The following is a 22,118-nucleotide window of genomic DNA, read 5'->3' on the forward strand; positions in this document are numbered from 1 at the left end:
ATGGAGAAATAAAAATACACACACACACACGTGCACGCACACGCACATGCATACACACACTCAAAGGGATTGTGTAGTCTTTGATGTTGATAGAGCACACACGGACACAAACACAGACAGCGCACACAGATCATCATCTCCCTGGTGGTGTTTCTCTGTGACTTAGGGGAGAGGTGGTGTGTATACTGTAATGTAATCTAGTAGTGAGGAAGTGCCTCAGCAGGCCTGACTGAGATCCATAACAATATGTAATAAATACACCAGGAGATTGGGCCTCCGGGTTATTCATCAGGACAGAGGTAGAAACACACACACCTGGACCTCCTCCTTTTCCCCGTCCCCCGCCACCAGAGACGGAATCTTTGAGCATTTGTTAGCGGCTGATGCTGCGTATGGATCTTTGCTTATAAAAAGCGACATAATTCCCTTTCTGATAGCCCCGCCCCCCCCCCTGCTCATTTGGGGGAGGTGGGATAGCAGAATAAAATAAGATTACCATGCTTCAGCAGTGGCTGTCACCAGCTTGATGAAGCCGTCATCACCACATAGCGCATAGCTATTGTTATACAGAAATCCTTTACGAATAAACACACACGTACAAATCAATACAACCAAATAGGTTAATAATTGCATTCAAACAAGCTGCAGGTCTTTACCTGACAGTTAGGCATTGCTGCGGGTGTTTCTGTGTGTGTGTGTGTGTGTGTGTGTGTGTGTGTGTGTGTGTGTGTGTGTGTGTGTGTGTGTGTGTGTGTGTGTGTGTGTGTGTGTGTGTGTGTGTGTGTGTGGTTGTGTAGTTGTGTGTGTGTGAATATGTTAGGAGATTAATCTGGTTCTTTCACAGACTCAAATGTACTGATCAAGAGAATTATGTATCAGCATCTGGTAGTGGCTGCTGTCTGCTTTAATGTGTTTATACCTCCTTCATCTGACTAGGATGACTGTATTACTGGATAGAAGTTGTTTTTAGATACTGTAAATGCAGATGCTTGGGTTAGTAGATGAAGGCAGAGAATAAATAGACTAAATAGTATAGTATATCCTGTACATTCTGTACTCTATACTAAGGTCATACTGAGTAGAGAATGAACAGAATATGCTGTACTAAGATCATACTGAGTAAAGAATGTACAGGATATACTGTGGTCACACTGAGTACAGAATGTACAGGATATACTGTACTAAGGTCATATTGAGTACAGAATGTACAGTATATAGTAAGGTCATACTGAGTACAGAATGTATAGTATATACTAAGGTCATACTGAATACAGAATGTATAGTATATACTAAGGTCAAACCGAGTACAGAATGTATAGTATATACTAAGGTCATACTGAATACAGAATGTATAGTATATACTAAGGTCATACTGAATACAGAATGTACAGTATATACTAAGGTCATACTGAGTACAGAATGTACAGGATATACTGTACTAAGGTCATATTGAGTACAGAATGTACAGTATATAGTAAGGTCATACTGAGTACAGTATATACTAAGGTTATACAGAATACAGAATGTACAGCATATACTAAGGTCAAACCGAGTACAGAATGTATAGTATATACTAAGGTCATACTGAATACAGAATGTATAGTATATACTAAGGTCATACTGAATACAGAATGTACAGTATATACTAAGGTCATACTGAGTACAGAATGTACAGAATATACTGTACTAAGGTCACACTGAGTACAGAGAATGGATTATTACAGTGTCTCCTGACCCCTCCTGTCTCAGCCTCCAGTATTTATGCTGCAGTAGTTTATGTGTCTGGGGGGCTAGGGTCGGTTTGTTATATCTGGAGTACTTCTCCGGTCCTATCCGGTGTCCTGTGTGAATTTAAGTACGCTCTCTCTAATTCTCTCTTTCTTTCTTTCTCTCTCTCTGAGGACCTGAGCACTAGGACCATGCCTCAGGACTACCTGACATGATGTCCCCAGTCCACCTGGTGTCCCCAGTCCACCTGGCCATGCTGCTGCTCCAGTTTCAACTGTTCTGTGTCACGCCTTGGTCTTAGTATTTTTGTGTTTTCTTTATTATTTGTTCAGGCCAGGGTGTGACATGGGGTTATTGTATTGTCTTATTGGGGTTTTTGTAGGCATTGGGATTGTGGTTGATTAGGGGTGTGTCTAGTATAGGCTTGGCTGCCTGAGGCGGTTCTCAATCAGAGTCAGGTGATTCTCGTTGTCTCGGATTGGGAACCGTATTTAGGTAGCCTGAGTTTTACTTTGTATTTCGTGGGTGATTGTTCCTGTCTCTGTGTAGTTTCACCAGATAGGCTGTAATTAGGTTTCACGTTCCGTTTGTTGTTTTTTGTATTTCGTAGTTATTTCATGTATCGTCATTATTTTCATAAAAAAATCATGATTAACCACCACGCTGCATTTCGGTCCGACTCTCCTTCTACAAACGAAGAGCGTCGTTACAGAATCACCCACCACATACGGACCGAGCGGCGTGGTAACAGGCAGCGACAGCAGCAAAAGCGAAAGGAGGAATGGACATGGGAAGACGTATTGGATGGCAAAGGTTGTTACACTTGGGAGGAGATACTGGCTGGAAGAGATCACCTCCCATGGGAACAGGTGGAGGCACTTAGGAGAGCAGAGGCAGCCGGAGATAAGAGCCGACGATACGAGGGAACACGGTTGGCAAGGAAACCCGAAAAGCAGCCCCAAAAATGTATTGGGGGGGGGGGCTCAGGGAGAGAGTGGCAGAGTCAGGAGTCAGACCTGAGCCAACTCTCCCTGTTAATCGTGAGGAGCAGCGATATAAGGACTTCTGGTCTTGGGAGATGATATTAGACGGAAGAGGACCCTGGGCTCAGCCTGGTGAATATCGCCGCCCCAAGGAGGAACTAGAGGCGGCGGAAGCGGGGAGGCGCTGGTATGAAGAGGCAGCACGGCGACGCGGATGGAAGCCTGAGAGTCGGCCCCAAAAATGTATTGGGGGGGGGGCTTACAGGGAGTATGGCTATGCCAGGTAGGAGACCTGCGCAAACTCCCTGTGCTTACCGGGGGGCTAGAGAGACCGGGCAGACACCATGTTATGCTATGGAGCGCACAGTGTTTCCAGTGCGGGTGCATAGCCCGGTGCGGTTCATACCAGCCCTTCGTATTGGCCGGGCTAGAGTGGGCATCGAGCCAGGAAAGCTTGGGCAGGCTCGGTGCTCAAGAGCTCCAGTGCGCCTGCACGGTCCAGTCTATCCAGAGCCACCTCCACACACCAGTCCTCCGGTAGCAGCTCCCCGCACCAGGCTTCCTGTGCGTGTCCTCGATCCTGTAGCACCAGTTCCAGCACCACGCACCAGGCCTTCTGTGCGCCTCGCCTGTTCAGCAGAGCCAGAGCCTTCCTTCCCTCCTGCGCTGTCGGAGTCTCCCGCCTGTTTAGCGCAGCCAGAGCCTTTCTCCTCTCCTGCGCTGCCGGAGCCTCCCGCCTGTTTAGCGCTTTCGGAGTCTCCCGCCTGTTCAGCGCAGCCAGCGTTTTCCTCCTCTCCTGCGCTGTCGGAGTCTCCCGCCTGTTCAGCGCTTCCAGAGCCTTCCTCCTCTACAGCGCTGCCGGAGCCTCCTGCCTGCATGAAGCAGCCTGAGCTGTCAGTCTGCAAAGAGCTGTCAGTCTGCAGGGAGCTGTCAGTCTGCAAGGAGCAGCCAGTCTGCAGGGTGCTGTCAGCCTGCATGGAGCAGTCAGAGCTGTCAGTCTGCATGAAGCAGCCAGAGCTGTCAGTCTGCAAAGAGCTGCCAGTCTGCAAGGAGCTGTCAGTCTGTAAGGAGCTGTCAGCCTGCATGGAGCAGTCAGAGCTGTCAGTCTGCAAGGAGCTGCCAGTCTGCAGGGAGCTGTCAGTCTGCAAGGAGCTGTCAGTCTGCAAGGAGCTGCCAGTCTGCAGGGTGCTGTCAGCCTGCATGGAGCAGTCAGAGCTGTCAGTCTGCAAGAAGCAGCCAGAGCTGCCAGTCTGCAAAGAGCTGCCAGTCTGCAAGGAGCTGTCAGCCTGCATGGAGCAGTCAGAGATGTCAGTCTGCATAGAGCAGCTAGATCCGGCAGTCAGCCATGATCTTCTAGATCTGCCAGTCAACCAGATACTTCCAGATCAGCCTGTCAACCAGATACTTCCAGATCAGCCTGTCAACCAGAAACTTCCAGATCTGCTAGTCAACCAGAATCTTCCAGATCTGCTAGTCAACCTGAATCTTCCAGATCCGCCAGCCAGCCAGGATCTACCGGAGCCTACTACCTACCTGAGCTTCATCTCAGTACTGGGCTTCCTCTCAGTACTGGGCTTCCTCTCAGTACTGGGCTTCCTCTCAGTACTGGGCTTCCCCTCAGTTCCGGGCTGCCCCTCAGTCCCGAGCTGCCCCTCAGTCCCAAGCTGCCTCAGTCCTGAGCTGCCTCTCAGCCACGAGCTGCCCCTCAGTCCAGTGGGGTTCTGGGTGAGGACAATTAGGCCATGGTCGGCGGCGAGGGTGGATTATCCCAGGACGCGAAGGGGAGGAACTAGGACATTAATGAAGTGGTGTCCACGTCCCGAGCCGGAGCCGCCACCATGGACAGACGCCCACCCGGACCCTCCCTATGGTTTTGAGGTGCGTCCGGGAGTCCGCACCTTAGGGGGGGGGGGGGGGGGTTCTGTCACGCCTTGGTCTTAGTATTTTTGTGTTTTCTTTATTATTTGTTCAGGCCAGGGTGTGACATGGGGTTATTGTATTGTCTTATTGGGGTTTTTGTAGGCATTGGGATTGTGGTTGATTAGGGGTGTGTCTAGTATAGGCTTGGCTGCCTGAGGCGGTTCTCAATCAGAGTCAGGTGATTCTCGTTGTCTCGGATTGGGAACCGTATTTAGGTAGCCTGAGTTTCACTTTGTATTTCGTGGGTGATTGTTCCTGTCTCTGTGTAGTTTCACCAGATAGGCTGTAATTAGGTTTCACGTTCCGTTTGTTGTTTTTTGTATTTCATAGTTATTTCATGTATCGTCATTATTTTCATTAAAAAATCATGATTAACCACCACGCTGCATTTCGGTCCGACTCTCCTTCTACAAACGAAGAACGTCGTTACATTCTGCCTGTGATTATTATTATTTGACCATGCCGGTCATTTATGAACATTTGAACATCTTGGCCATGTTCTGTTATAATCTCTACCCGGCACAGCCAGAAGAGGACTGGCCACCCCACATAGCCTGGTTCCTCTCTAGGTTTCTTCCTAGGTTTGGGCCTATCTAGGGAGTTTTTCCTAGCCACCGTGCTTCTACACCTGCATTGCTTGCTGTTTGGGGTTTTAGGCTGGGTTTCTGTACAGCACTTTGAGATAACAACTGTACGAAGGGCTATATAAATAAATACATTTGATTATACATTGGAGTATGGGGTTGAAGAATTAACCTAAATATATTCTAGAAACACGGGAAGAATTCAGCTGAAAAGTTATAGATTGATGATGGTGAAATAGTATTTGAACAGGTGCTGATAGGTCCACATACTGTAATCTGATTAAGACTCTCATTCACAAAGTTAACACAGATGGCATTGAGATCCAAATCTTTCTATGTGGTTTATATAAGCCTATATCACTGTTATGTCAATCTTCTTATATATGACAACAGCTAAGCTAAGTATTTAGTGCAGCCGGCAAGGTGAAATTTGATTTCACTGAAAATAGGACTTTTGAAGTATCCGGGTGGGTGTGATTTCTATACCCTAACAGTTGTCAGATGGCTATATGGACACACGCAATCAATGTGAAAGCTCGCTAATTCTTGAGAGAGAGAGAGAGAGAGAGAGAGAGAGAGAGAGACTTTCCAATTTGACAGGATGCCTTTTGCAGTTCCCTCTAATGACATGTGAAGGCAGGCTGGTGTTTCCTTACTCAAGTGTTATCTATTTTGAAAGTAGTGTCACAGAAACAATATGATAATTATCCCCAGGGAGTAGATGGAGAAGTTATTTTGGGATGTTAGCCAGCTGTCTCGGTATGCATGCCTGAAGACTTCTGTTACAAACATGGACAGAAAGATACTTTTCCATTTCAGACATAACCGATTATTATCTGTTGGACTGTTTCATTTTCTTCCTTCGTATATAATAAGATGTAAAATGTCAAACCATTTGAAATGCAAAGTCGAGTAGAATCTTTGGGGCTTGTATAGGCACTTTTTATTGACCGTCGTGGCTTTGATTCCTTTATACTCTCACTATTCTCTTCCCTTCCGAATAAAATAAATCACTCAAGCAGTAGCGTACACACAGCACAATGGGAATAGTTAGCCATACAGTAATCTCTCATGGACAGATCTACGTAGACATAACTGAATCTGTTGGGATGGAATGGGATGTGTCGGATAACGAGCAGCATTAGTTGTGTGTTTTTTTGTTTTTGGCCCTGGTTATTTGGACAAACCCTGATTTCGCAGGTGTTAGCGTCTTTGGAATTTCAGAAGGGGAGTGGACATTTAGCCTGTAACTTGCAACGAGAGAGGGTTCCGCTCCTCGTTCTGGTTCCGCTCATCGTTCTGGTTCCGCTCCTCGTTCTAGCATCTCTTCATCTCTTCTCTTCACACGTACGGACCCAGAATTTACGCGAGCAGACTTTAATTCTGAGTGAACCGAGATTAGCCATACAGTACAGGCCGCGGAGTGCATGACAAACCATAGTTGAACTCTCTGGTTAGCTACAGTACAAGTTGAATGGTGCTAGTCCAGAAGAAATGCAGTATGCAGATGAACCTAAAATATGCAGTACAGAGCACCTTATGCTAAGGGGTTTCATGGAAGAGAATTGGATCCCCTCCCTCCCATGCTGTGATCTCTCTACCTCTCCCCTTCTATCCCCCCCCTCCCTAAATTACTCCAGGGTTTGGGATGGGATCGTCTCATCTCATAGCAGTGAGATATGATGAGAGACCTCTCTGTGTGTGTGTCTCTCTCAGTGTCAGTCTCTCCCCAGGTAGATCTTGTTCTGCCAGAGGCCCAGTTTTTCATGTGATAGCTCACTATGCAACCCATGGCACTGCTCTTCAATAACTCTAAAACTCTCTCTCTCTTCCTCTCCAGGGGCTAGGACTGGAGTTGGTTATGATGCTGTAGTGATTTTATGTTCTCTCTTTCTGTTTATTCCATATCTATTTTCTCTGGCGGGATTTGTATGTGATTTATAGGGGTTTGGGATAGAGATAGACGAGCTACATTTGTCACCTCTCCCCATCCCTCACTGTCTGTAACTTCTAAACTACCTCGCAGGACACCTGAGATCCAGGCGGTTAATTTTTTTAAACCAGTGTCAATGTTCTAATTCTGATCCCAGAACGACTCAAGTGACATAATCATATTGTGGTGTTCTAAGAACAAATCCGCCCGCTGCTGTTCAGTGTCACGTTTCTGTTTTGATCTCTGGACGTTGGTTTGGTGTACGTTACTTCTTTCCTTCTCTCTTTCCCTGTGTCTTTCCATTTCTCCTCTCCCTTTGTTTTCTCTCTTCTCTCCTCATCCCCTATCATCTCTTAATTTCAGTGGATATATTTTGGTGCCCTGTGTGAGGATTAGCAGGTCTGTTTTTTTCCCCGAGAGGTGCCAGGGTAACATACAAAAGGACTTAAGCCTCTGAGCCCAGGGACGCTGGTTCAAGCCTCCCCCGCCACTGCGTTAAAGTAGTTGTGCCAAACAGCTGACAAGGCGAGGCAAGGTTAACAGCAAACATCCCTCAGGCTGTGGGGTCACGAGTGTTGTGTGTATGGTACACTTGTGTGTTTGGTATTTGTTCTACTTGAATATCCAGAGTCTGTTTCGGTTTATTAATGTGCTGGCGCCGAGCGTTGTGCGCCTGGCCCCAAAGCAACACTCAGAGGAGAAGACTGCACACCCTGAGGCGACATGCCTCTCCAAAACACACAGACAATAGCACATCACAAAGTTGCAGAGATGGAAGCAGGCACCGGGTGTGCGTTTTCAGGCTTTTGGGTTGTGTTTGTTTTCATAAATAGAGCACAAAAATGTAATCTGCTGCCGTTGCTGGATTTCATTTTAGGAAGGATGTTTGGCTTTTGTCAGTCAGAGATCAGTTGGCCCTTGCTCTGTGTGTGTGTGTGTGTGTGTGTGTGTGTGTGTGTGTGTGTGTGTGTGTGTGTGTGTGTGTGTGTGTGTGTGTGTGTGTGTGTGTGTGTGTGTGTGTGTGTGTGTGTGTGTGTGTGTGTGTGTGTGTGTGTGTGTGTGTGTGTGTGTGTGTGTGTGTGGAGGTTGGTACAGTTTAAGATTCTAATTATTTTTATGAGCACTGCCTTATTTTTATTACAGGATATTGGATGACTGTCATTCATATTCCATTCACCCAGTTCAATTTAATAAACCTTTCCAAGCAAAACCTTCATATCATAACCGCTAACCGTTATACACAGCCTACATCGTTGTCACCATATTAACGTCTTAGTTAACATACACTATATGACCAAAAGTATTGGGACACCTGCTTGTCGAACATCTTATTCCAAAATGATTGGCATTAATATGGAGTTGGTCCCCCTTTGCTGCTATAACAGCCTCCACTCTTCTGGAAAGGCTTCCCACTAGCTGTTGGAACATTGCTATGGGGACTTAATTTCTTCAGCCACAAGACCATCAATGAGGTCGGAACTGATGTTGGGCAATTAGGCTTGGCTCTCAGTCGGCGTTCCAATACATACCAAAGGGGTTCGATGGGGTTGAGGTCAAGGCTCTGTGCAGGCAAGTCAAGTTCTTTCACAGCGATCTCAACAAATCATTTCTGTATGGACCTCGCTTTGTGCACGGTGACATTATCATGCTGAAACAGTAAAGGGCCTTCCCCAAACTGTTTCCACAAATTTGGAAGCACAGAACCATCTAGAATGTCATGGTATGCTGTAGCGCTAAGATTTCACTTCACTGGAACCAAGGGGCCTAGCGCAAACCATGAAAAACAGTCACAGACCATTATTCCTTCTCCACTAAACTTTACATTTGGCACTATGCATTCAAGGAGGTAGCATTCACCTGGCATCCGCCAAATTCAGATTTGTCAGTCAGACTACCAGATGGTGAAGCATCATTCATCACACCAGAGAACGCCTTTCCACTGATCCAGAGTCCAGTGGCGGCAAACTTTACACCTCTCCAGCCGACGCTTGGCATTATGCATGGTGATCTTAGAATTGTGTGCGGCTGCTCGGCCATGGAAACCGATTTCATGAATATCATAGTTTGGAACTCGGTAGTGAGTGTCGCAGGACAGACGATTTTTAAGTGAAAGTGAGAGAAAAAAATACACTGAAATCTCTCTCTTGCTTCTCATTCATTTTTTAAGAAATGTATTTGTGTGTGTGTGTGTGTGTGAGTGTGTGTGAGAGTGTGTGAGAGTGTGAGTGTGTGTGCATGAGTGTGATATCACAAAATGAGAATGTAAACAACTGCTTTACATGCAACCTTCATAGCATCAATAAAAAATTAAAATCAACAAATATAGTCAACAAAGTTGAAACAGCCAGCAATCCCTGTGTATAAGGAATACATTATTATCAGTGTTAATTTCTAAATGACAGTTTATTCATGTTTTGGTCCCAGAAACTGTCTAAATTAGATTGGAATATTTAATTGGGGAAACATTTTTCATAGAGTCATACTGCCCCTCTGTTCCCCTCCCTTTTTTAAATTAACTTAGACAGTGGAGGACCGCAAGAGACAAACGCTGAAGAAACCTACTTGGGTCTTTGAGCTCACTACTATGATATCATGGACGTACTGTGTATGCCATGTGTCGGGCAGTTCAACTGAAGTATCATGGAGTCAAAAGGAGAGAATGCACCAGGTCACCTGTTTTCTTCTTAGATAAAGGAGGAGGAAAGGAAGAATGCAAAGATGACGCGTCCACAAGGTTGGAATGAAGAAGCAAGTAACATAAGGGTAAAAGCTGATGAAGCTGAATTATTACTACTGGTATCTTACAGAGAACCTGTGTCCACGAGGTTGCAAATAAAGAATGAATTATTGTGGAATGAAAGCTAGACCAAAGCTGAAGTATCCCTGTTCTCAGTATCTATTCACTGTACTGATACAGTAGGGTTGGCTGCCATTGGTGTTTCAACAAGGCTAGCTGCAGCTCGTCATACTATGGGGTCTACTCAGCTCTAAAATGATTTTCTGTCTTAGCCAGAACCATGGGAGAGATATTAATGAGCTCTTATTTATTTACGTTTCTATTACACGATGGATGAGAGGGGCTCGGCTCACCAGGAACCTGATGTAACAGAAAATAGAAGAGGTTCGATTAAATACAGAGGTCTCTGTAGACAGCTGGAGATCTGTATTATGGGAAATAATGGCTTTTTGATATTTGGATTATGCAATCAGATTTGGCTGAGGAAAATCATGTTATGAGAACGTGTTATGTGAATTGTGCGCGTGTGTGTGTGCGCGTGTGAGTGTGTGTTTGTTTGTTTTCCACTCTCAGTTCATGGTGCAGCTCTTGACATGCATTATCAGTGTGTTTGTGGCTGTATTTAGTGTAGATTGCTCGGTCATTATAAATTTAGTCTCTGGATGTAGTAGTAACTACAAAAACTAGAAAACCACACACACAACCCCTTTTATGGAACAGATTTTGTACTAATGAGTCCAGGCAAGTAGTGAGAGATTATGAATTCAGCTCTGATTGGGACAAATTACATACCGAAAGCATCATTAATAAGTAAACAAGTGCTTCAATTATGCTGTAGGCTGATTGTAAGATACGGACAGGGTCTCACAGAGTCCCCATACTCTGTGTGTGTGTGTGTGTGTGTGTGTGTGTGTGTGTGTGTGTGTGTGTGTGTGTGTGTGTGTGTGTGTGTGTGTGTGTGTGTGTGTGTGTGTGTGTGTGTGTGTGTGTGTGTGTGTGTGTGTACGGAAATGACAGTAGCACTCTAAGGTGAGAGTGAAATAGGAGGGTGGAGAAGAGAGATGGAGAACACAAAAGAGAAGGCGAGCTGGAAAAAGCGAAATAGAAAACAATTGTGAGATTCTGTATTATCTCACAGAGCCAAAAGAGAGATTTGGCTGTCTGGATTATCGATCATGATTGATGTAAAACAGTATGTTAAATACAGTACATAGAAATGATATGTAAGAGGAACAATCTAGGTTGGGTATGGTTGACATCACCCTTTTGTTTTTGAAGTTAGACAGTAGTAAGTTATCCTCAAATAGCAGACCTATTCTGTCTGTGCACAGTGAATTACATTAGAAGAGGTGGACTAATGAGCATCTACAATACACACACACACACACACACACACACACACACACACACACACACACACACACACACACACACACACACACACACACACACACACACACACACACACACACACACACACACACACACACACACACACACAAAAAAAGGTTTCATTATCCTCCTTTTAGAACCATTAGGGCAGAACACACAACTGAACATCTCATGTCGATTGCTGTGTGTGTGTTAGTTAGTGTTGGAGCGATTAACCAACATTTTTTTTTTAAATTATGGTTAAGCAACTAATTGACTGACTTCGGTTCAATTTCATGAATTCCAGTTAGTTCCTTTTTTTGCCCAATGCGCCGTTTCTCTAGAAAGAAATTAAATAATTCACAAGAGAAATCAAGTCAAGAACTAGGTTACGCTGGGCTGAAGGGAGTAGTAGTTTTCATGAAGCAAATATTAATCCTAGTTCAGTGCAGAAACGTAGTAATTAACTACAATGTACACTGTTATGTTTGCTACGTTAGGTTACATAGACACAGACCGTGTAGACCACATAACAGAGAAGTGTGTGTCTTCATCTAGCTTGTTTGTGGTAGGAATTGTGTAAATGTCTGAATGTGTGTGTATCTGCAAGGGTGTTGGTTGTTCATTTACATCCATATCCCTTTGGAGGCTGAAAAGAGAGAAAGATGAATTGCTTAGAAATGTGTTGTCCATGAGCATCAGTAAACATTGAGAAAGCTCTCTGTGTGTGCACCAGCCAACTCACAACCATTACAAGGGCTGCAGTGCGAGGTATATCGGCATGTGGGTGTGTCTTTTTGTGTGTGTTGGTGTGCAAGAACCTAATTCGATGAGGTCAGTGAAGCCCCTTTCTCGCCATGACCCCCCCCCCCTCCCCCTCCTTATTTCTCCTGTGTGTGTGTGTGTGTTCACCAGACGATAAGAATATTGGTGCAGGGAGGAGGGAGGGAGGGAGGGAGGGAGATGGGAGGGAGGGGAGGGAGATTGGAGAGAGGGGAGGGATGGGAGGGAGTGGAGGGAGGTAGGAGGGAGGGAGTGGAGGGTGAGGGAGGGGAGGGAGTCGATGGATGAGAGGGATGGGAGGGAGGGAAGGGAGGGAGGTAGCAGAAAGGGGGAGGGAGGGGAGGGATGGGAGGGTGGGAGGTAGGAGAGAGGGGAGAGGGAGGTAGGAGAGAGGGGGAGAAATGGGAGGTAGGAGAGAGGGGGGAGGGGAGGGAGGGAGGTAGGAGAGAGGGGAATGGGAGGGAGGGGAGGGAGGAAGGAGAGAGGGGAGGGAGGGGGAGGAGGTGAGGGGTCAGAATGTTGCAGAGGTAAATTGTAGTTGGCAGCCGTCATTAGAGAGGCTGAAGCTCACTCTTCTTGTCATTCAGATTTCTGTCTTTCTTTGATATCTGTCTGTTCTCCCTCCCACCCTCCTTCTATACCATACACCTACTAGCTCAGACTTCTGGCCCTCATCATGCTGTGTGTGTATGTATGAGAGAGAATGACAAATCGAGGGACAAAGACAGCGATGATGAAAGCCTGTTGGAAAGATGACTAACTCTCCACAACCAACTGAATTACTAATTGAAGGACTTGCTCAAATGATGACTATTGTCCTCTGTGTTTCATGTTTTCAATGTCAGATCATGTTCATGATCTGTTTCCAGGCACTAGCCTGTTATTCTATCCCAGCAAGCAGATATTGAAGGTCAATGGCTCGTGTAACGTGGGAGGCTATCAATGTGTAGGAGGTTTTTGTAATTGTGTGTGTTTTGATATGAACATACATGCATCTGTATAATTGTAAGATGTATGTCTGTGTGTGTCAATATGACACCATCTGTCACCAAAGCACAGAGGCCATCGCATGGTGGGACGGCAAATGTCACACACTCACACATGGCCCCGCTTGCACACACATGCATGCATGCGCACACAAGCACACCATCACACACACTGTGGTCCTTGAGTAAGGCGATGTAATGCAACGCACAATGAATTTACGTGAATGGTGTGCTCTGACCATGGTCCGCTTTGCGTTCATGATCTGTTGGCGACATTAAAGCACCATTACTGTAATCCAAGCATCATTTTAGCTTCTCTGTCTCTCCCCCTACATACTGTTGCTCATATAGTACTGAGCATTCACTGACACATACATTTAACAGTCTCTGGAGGCCATGTGTGAGGCCTTAACATTTAGACCAAAGACAACATAACATCCAAAATAATGAATATATGTGGGTGTATTTGATCATGTGTTTACACACGTTGGGGTTGGGAGATGGAGGGTTGCTTGTGTGTGCAAAATGAACACCTATCCACTGGTCTACAGCATATTCAATTGGCCTTGCTGCTTTGTCTGCGATTACCAATGAAAACATCATCCTTTCCCGGCCCTCCTCTCAACCTCGCTCCCCGGGGACGATACAACAATCGACAAGGACAGGTCTCTGTCACTGAATAACAATGAAGGGGGATATAGTCCAAAGAGAGTGAGAGAGAGGAGAGAGAGAGTTTGAGAGAAATAGAGATGGAGAGAAATGGAGAGAAAAGGAGAGGAGAGTGAGTTAGAGAGAGAAAATGGGAGATATGGAGAAAGAGAAGAGTGAGAGAGAGGGTGTATGAGAGAGAGAGAATGCAAAAGAGAGAGGGTCATATAGACAAAGGAGAGAAAGGATAGATATATTAAAACAAGAGAAGCCGTGTTCAAGCCTTGTCTGTTGAGGACGTTCTATGGGTATATTCTTATACTCAAATAAGCCTTACGGTTTCCTTCCCAATGCTCCTGATAGGTTGATATTTCATTGGGGGCAAGAGTAAATCTAGAACAGCTGTCTGATATCATAATGACTTAACACGGTAACAACGAGAGATCAACTGACCTGCTGGTTTATCTTTGTGGGGGTTTTTCTGATTCAGAACTATTTTATTCAGACTATGTAAAGGAAAATATGACTGATAACTTTTGAATAATAGTACTTGTGTTTTACTGTTTTCTAATGAATGTATTATGAGTCTGCTTTGACTCTTGCTGAGGAGAGGTGTGTGCTCATGTCACTGGTGTGTGCTCATGTCACTGGTGTGTGCTCATGTCACTGGTGTGTGCTCATGTCACTGGTGTGTGCTCATGTCACTGGTGTGTGCTCATGTCACTGGTGTGTGCTCATGTCACTGGTGTGTGCCCATGTCACTGGTGTGTGCTCATGTCACTGGTGTGTGCTCATGTCATTGCTTTTTACTGCATTTATTCACTGTCGTTATTCTCATCCAGTATTAATTAAAATACCAGAACCAGCAGCAGTGTGTCCCGTGTCGTCGGTGGACATGCACCGCAACACAACGCAGAACTGAAGCTAGAGTGCAGTAGCCAGCGCATTCACACATAGGCCCCGACCGGATACACTAACTATCAACTAAGTTACATTAATGAACATAGTAGTTGAATTACTTGTCTGGGTAGAAATTGAATTATGTTAAGTCAAGTACACATAACTGTTAAGTTATAAAGAAATGAACAGTAAGGTAAACAGAAACTATGATGGATCTATTAAGAAAGTAATAGTAATTTACATGGTAACAGGGGAACAAATCTTTGCTTTGTAATACAGTGTAAAGTCCTGAAACTATGGTGTAGTTTCTCAAACGTTTAAATAAACAGTCTTTCTACAAAAGTTCCAAGTATATTCTTAATAAGTTGTTGGTGATTTTGACACCAAGGAACTTGATGCTCTCAACCTGCTCCACTGCATCCACGTCGATGAGAATGGGGGCGAGCTCAGGCCTCTTTTTCCTGTATTCCGCAGTCATCTCCTTTGTCTTGATCACGTTGAGGGAAAGGTTGTTGTCCTGGCACCACACAGCCAAGTCTCTGACATCCCCTATAGGCTGCCTCATTGTTGTTGGTGATCAGGCCTACCACTGTTGTGTCATCGGCAAACTTGATGATGGTGTTGGAGTCGTATCTGGCCATGCAGTCATGAGTGAACAGGGAGTACAGGAGGGGACTGAGCACGCACCCCTGAGGGGCCACCGTGTTGAGGATCAGCGTGGCGGATGTGTTGTTACCTACCCTAACCACCTGGGAGCGTCCCGTCAGGAAGTCCAGGATCCAATTGCAGAGGGAGGTGTTTCCCAGTGTCTTTAGCTTAGTGCTGAGCTTTGAGGGCACTATGTTGTTGAACGCTGTGCTGTAGTCAATGAATAGCATTATCACACAGGTGTTCCTTTTGTTCAGGTGTGAAGGGGCAGTGGGGAGTGCTAGGCAGGGTAGCCTAGTGGTTAGAACTTTGGGCTAGTAACCGAAAGGTTCCAAGTTCAAATCCCCAAGCTGTCATTCTGCCCCCGAACAAGGCAGTTAACCCACTAGGCCGTCATTGAAAATAAGATTTTTTCTTAACTGACTTGCCTAGTTAAATAAAGGTAAAATAAAAAAATAAAAAAAATAGAGATTGCATTATCTTGTGGATCTGTTGGGGAGGTACACACAATGGAGATGGTCTAGGGATTCTGTGAAATTGGTGTTGATCTGAGCCATGACCAGCCTTTCAAAGCACTTAAAGGCTACAGAAGTGAGTGCTATGGGTCGGTAGTCTTTTAGGCAGGTTACCTTAGTGTTCTTGGGCACAGGGACTATGGTGGTCTGCTTGAAACTTGTTGGTATTACAACAGGTTGAAAATGTCAGTGAAGACACATGCCAGTTGGTCAGCGCATGCACGGAATACACATCCTGGTAATCCGTCTGGCCCTGCGGCCTTGTGAATGTTGACTTGTTTAAAGGTCTTACTCACATCAACTACAAACGGCGTGATCACAGTCATGGTGCTGGTGCTAACAGCTGGTGCTCTTATGCATGCTTCAGTGTTACTTGACTCTTAGCGAGAATAAAAGTAATTTAGCTCGTCTGGTAGGCTCGTGTCACTGGGCATCTCGTGGCTGTGCTTCCCTTTCTAGTCTTAAATAGTTTGCAAGCCCTGCCACATCCAACGAGCATATTAGCCGATGTAGTATGATTCAATTTTAGTTATGTATTGACGCTTTGCCTGTTTGATGGTTCGTTGGAGGGCATAGCGGGATTTCTTATAAGCTTCCGGGTTAGAATCCCGCTCCTTGAAACAGGCAGCCCTACCCTTTAGCTCAGTGCGGATGTTGCCTGTAATCCATGGCTTCTGGTTGGGGTATGTATGTACGTTCACTCTAGGAACGACGTCATCAATGCACTTATTGATGAAGCCAGTGACTGATGAGGTGATCTCCTCAATGCCATCAGAAGATTCCCAGAACATATTCCAGTCTGTGCTAGAAAAACAGTCCTGTAGTTTAGCATCTGCTTCATCTGACCACTTTCTTATTGACCGAGTCACTGGTGCCTCCTGCTTTAGTGTTAAGCTTGTAAGCAGGGGTCAGGAGGATAGAATTATGGTCAGATTTGTCAAATGGAGTGAAAGCGTTGTACGCGTCTCTGTGTGTGGAGTATAGGGGGTCTAGAGTTTTTGTCCTTCTGGATGCACATTTAACATGCTGGTAGAAATGGATTAAAACAGATTTGAGTTTCCATGGATTAAAGTCCCCGGCCACTAGGAGCGTCGCCTCTGGATGTGCGTTTTCCTGTAGGCTTATGGCCATATACAGCTCATTGAGTGCGGTGTTAGTGCCAGCATCGGTTTGTGGTGATAGACAGCTACGGAAAATACAGGTGAAAATATGGTCTACAACCTATCATGAGATACTCTACCTCCGGCGAGCAAAACCTCAAGACCTCATAGACTTGCTGTTCTATCCTGCCGAAAAAGCTTCAATCCCGCCAGCTGTATGTTATCCACGTCGTCGTTCAGCCACGACTCAGTGAAACATAAGATATTACACTTTTTAATGTCCCGTTGGTAGGATATACATGATCAATTGTTTGTACGTTGGCTAATAGGGCCGATTGTAAAGGTAGATTACCCTCTCGGCAATGGATCCTTACAAGACACCCAGACCTTTGTCCACAATACTTCTGTCACTTTTTCCTGCGAATGACGGGGATGAGGGCCTTGTCGGGCGTCTGAAGTAAATCCTTCTTGTCCGTCTCGTTGAAGAAAAAGTATTCCTCCAATGGGGTGAGTAATTGCTGTCCTGATATTTAGAAGCTCATTTCAGCCATAAGACACTGGCAGAAACATTATGTAATTGGTTAGGGGATCGTAAAACGGCTGCGAGAAAGGCAGGAACCTCCCAAGAAAGGCAGGAACCTAGGAAGAAACCTAGAGAGGAACCAGGCTCTGAGGGGTGGCCGGTCCTCTTCTGGCTGTGCCGGGTGGAGATCATAACAGTACATGGCCAATATGTTCAAACATTCATAGATGACCAGCAGGGTCAAATAATAATAATCACAGTGGTTGTAGAGGGTGCAACAGGTCAGCACTTCAAGAGTAGATATCAGTTGGCTTTTCATAGCCTATTATTCAGAATTAGAGACAGCAGGTGAGGTAGAGAGAGAGAGTCGAAAACAGCACGTCCGGGACAAGGTAGCACGTCCGGTGAACAAGTCAGGGTTCCATAGCCATAGGCAGAACAGTTGAAACTAGAGCAGCAGTACGGTCAGGTGGACTAGGGACAGCAAGGAGTCATAGGCCGGGTAGTCCTGAGGCATGGTCCTAGGGCTCAGGTCCTCCGAGAAAAGAGTAAGAGAATTAGAGAGAGCATACTTAAATTCACACAGGACACCAGATAAAATAAGAGAAATAGATAGATATATCCAGATATAACAGACTAACCCTAGTCTCCCAACAAACTATTGCAGCATAATTACTGGAGGCTGAGAAAGGAGGGGTCAGGAGACACTGTGGCCCCGTCCGACTATACCCCCAGACAGGGCCAACAAGGCAGGATATAACCCACCCACTATACCAAAGTACAGCCCCCACACCACTAGAGGGATATCTTCAACCACCAACTTTCTACCCTGAAACAAGGCCGAGTATAGGATGTAATATGTTTTTTTTGCTGGGTGGCTTGGCTTCCCTAGTGATTTTACCATCACAACCCTACTGCATGGTGTTGGGCCGAAGGCCAAGTCCCTGGGGTCAAACGGACAACCTCATTACTACTGTAACTGACCCTAACCTTGACCACAACCAACCCCCATCCCTGATAAATATTCAACACTAGATCAACTATGCTGTTTGACAATGCTACTGCAGGAAATCTATGGCCGATATTTCTGAGGTTTCATTAGCACATGCTCTCCAGAGAGACTCAAGAAGATGCAGCATGTCTTTTGCAGGTCAGAGGGCAGAGTGTTGTTAGAACATTCATCACTTTTACGAGCCATTGTCTCTGGATGGTAAGTCGCGGCCTTAGACTGTTTACATGTCTTCACATGATGGATCTCTCTTTCATCTTCACTTAATACATGCTTCTATCACCTTTTTTTGAACATTCAAATACACGAAGGGGTGAGTAAACACAACAAGCACACCACACCTCATTTCTCAGATAAGCATCGCAGTGTCTGTTCGCCGGTCCACACACAAACACATAACTGCATGTGCACACGCCCAAACACACACACAGTTTCTTTTTTGCCATTCATTGGATCTGTGACACTGAAATTAATGCTGTTGTTATTGGATCAAAGCCTGTGGTTATTACATAAGCATACACAAGAAAATGTGACATTTAATGTAAACATTTATTATGGGAATATATAGACACAGTTCTCTGACAAAAACGATGACACAAGTAACGACATGTGATGCCATTTTAGGGAGCTTGTGTTGCCTAAATGAAAACCAACTGCCTGCAGGCCTACAGTATGTTTCATTCAAACGTTTCTGAGTCTAAAGTGCTACCCAGAGGACACACACTCAACAGACAAGGCTTGAACACGACTTCTGTTGTTTTAATATACCCATCCTTTCTCTCCTTTGTCTATGCTCTCTCTCTCCCCCCTCATATACTGAGTATATCAGAATATGATGGCTTTATTTGGCTGTATTTTCTGGACACACACACACACACACAGGGTAAGGTTTGGTGTTTGGGCGTTGTTGACATGTGCTGTATGGGTAATAAATGGTCCGACCTCTGTCTTCCACAGACAATACTGATTATCACCATCTGTCAAGAACAACAAAGACCTCAGTACGCAGGAGAAGAGAGAGACGTGGAAAAACACACACTGATCCTGTGTTTGTGCGTATATATATGTGTGTGTGTTAGTGTGTGCGTATTTGCTTGTTTGCTTGGGTGCGTGCGTGCAAGCGCCTGTGCGACCGTCAGTGTCAATTTACAAGCTGCACCGCTCCCCCCCCCCCCCTCTCTCTCTCTTCATACTCAGCAGTACATTGTGTGTGTCTTTGTGTCAGAGAGATATTTCACACACGCACACATGCACGTACCCATTCAAGTGGGGGGTGAAAAAAACACCTCGCTTTGGCACAATTTACAACCAGCGATTCACAACCCACCTTTGGCAGGCTAAAAGTAGACAATGAGTGTGATGGTAGTTGGAGCTGACGTTGTCAGAGGTAGCTAGCTATAAGTTCGTTAAGATTCATGGAGTTCCATAACAGCCTGTCCCCTATAGACACACATGTTTAGGTTGACATGTTTAGGTTGACACACATGTTTAGGTTGACATATTTAGGTTGACACACATGTTTAGGTTGACATGTTTAGGTTGACATTAAAGTTCCCCGCTGTGGCAGACAACATAGTCTGTGACATTATTACCGTTTCTATGGAAGCTGTCAATCATTTCAATCTACACGTATATAGAAACCGAATCTCAGAATGTGGTTTTTCTAATGTCTGTTTTTCCTGGTTTCAATGGGAATGGCTGATAGGCCCACAAGTTCCGTCCTGTGATTACCCAGCGTCGTTTACAGGGTCAGTGACTATGTGTGTGTATGTGTGTCTGAGACTCAAAGATTAGCCTTCATCAGGCTCCAGATGTTTGTATGTGACCAGTCCTGGACCCTCAGTGCATCTGTGTCAGTTAGATCTATGAATATAAAGCTCTGCCCCATTACCACGGTTTTCTCTTTCAAATGAACAGGCAGAATGATTCTACACACACATCCCTCCCAAAAGTAGTCAGGTTTCCTCAATGCACTTGATATGGTAATACCTTTGTGGTTTTGATTCCCAACTGATTTCCAGTTGAAGATACTTTAGTATCGCACAGTGTCGGTCAATATACTCCCATTTTGTGCCAACCTATGCTTCTTTGCCTGATATGAAAATAGGAATGCACTGTATGATGTTTGCATTGTCCAACCACTACTTGTCATGCCCTGACCTTAGAGATCCTTATTATTCTCTATGTTTGGTTAGGTCAGGGTGTGACTCGGGTGGGAAAATCTAAAGTTTTCTATTTCTTTGTGTTTATGGCTGAGTATGGTTCCCAATCAGAGGCAGCCGTCTATCGTTGTCTCGGATTGGGGATCATATATAGGTTGTGATTTTCCTTTTGGGTTTTGTGGGATCTTGTTTTCGGTATAGTTTATTTTTGCCTTACAGAACTGTCGTTGTTATTTTGCTTTTGGTGTCATTTTGCTTTTGGTGTCATTAAAAGGAACGATGTATGCATACCACGCTGCACCTCGGTCCGGTCATTCCACAAATGAGAGCCGTAACACTACTAGCTTTTAAAACTATCAGTTTTAGTCCAAGACCCTATAACTGACCATTCCTGCTGACCAATACCAGCTCCCATCACTAACCAGTCAGCCCCTTCCTCTCATAATACCTGACTAGCGCTAGCACCCACATCCTGCACCATCCACAGCTAAAGGAAACACCTGGGAAACAAATGAATCATGGTGGTCAGAGGCCACCCACTGTCAGATCTGTAAAGGTGGAGAGGGGATAGGAGTTTAGACTGATTTATTGGTATTCCTGCCCTTTTAGAGCTGGTATGAAGGTTTGTGTCAGAGCTGGTATTCTGGGCCGTACAGGTGGGAGCCGGAAGGTCGTCCAGAGGAGGCGGAGTGACCTTGGTACGGAGTGGGGGATAGATTGTGACCTGTCACTGGTGCCGGCTGATGACATAAATGATGTGGAAATGGGTTTTTCTACTTGTCTCAACATTTGTTCCAACTGATGAGAGTTTCTCACCTATTCTATTCTTGTCTTTCTATATTTCTATGTCCAGATGAAGGAGAGAAGAAAAGGAGAGGGAGCCATTCTATTGAGATACGCTCCTGAAGGCTACTGCTAGGTCATAATAGGTCAGTCACGTTCTGTCTGAGTGTCCTGTTTGATCTATAAGGGATCCTGGATATGCTGCAAAGCATGATAAGGGGCTGAACGGAGGAGTAAAAAGCCTGAGTGGGGGAGAGAGGAGAGGGGTGTGTCAATCAGGGGAGGGAGGCTGTGTGTTAAACCTGACATGATAGGTGTAAATCACTTAATGACAATCAGTGAAAGAGGGAGAGTGAAGAAAGTAGACCGAACAGGGAGAGAGGAGGGTGAAGAAAGGAGACTGAACAGGGAGAGAGAGGAGGGTGAAGAAAGGAGACTGAAGAGGGAGAGAGGAGGGTGAAGAAAGGAGACTGAACAGGGAGAGAGAGGAGGGTGAAGAAAGGAGACTGAACAGGGAGAGGAGGGTGAAGAAAGGAGAGTGAACAGGGAGAGAGAGGAGGGTGAAGAAAGGAGACTGAACAGGGAGAAAGAGGAGGGTGAAGAAAGGAGAGTGAACAGGGAGAGAGAGGAGGGTGAAGAAAGGAGAGTGAACAGGGAGAGAGAGGAGGGTGAAGAAAGGAGACTGAACAGGGAGAGAGAGGAGGGTGAAGAAAGGAGACTGAACAGGGAGAGAGAGGAGGGTGAAGAAAGGAGACTGAACAGGGAGAGGTATGGTGGTATGGTGATAATATCGCATCGTGAGCTC

The sequence above is a fragment of the Oncorhynchus kisutch genome, linkage group LG19 (genome assembly GCF_002021735.2).
Source record: "Oncorhynchus kisutch isolate 150728-3 linkage group LG19, Okis_V2, whole genome shotgun sequence".
NCBI classification, from domain to species: domain Eukaryota; kingdom Metazoa; phylum Chordata; class Actinopteri; order Salmoniformes; family Salmonidae; genus Oncorhynchus; species Oncorhynchus kisutch.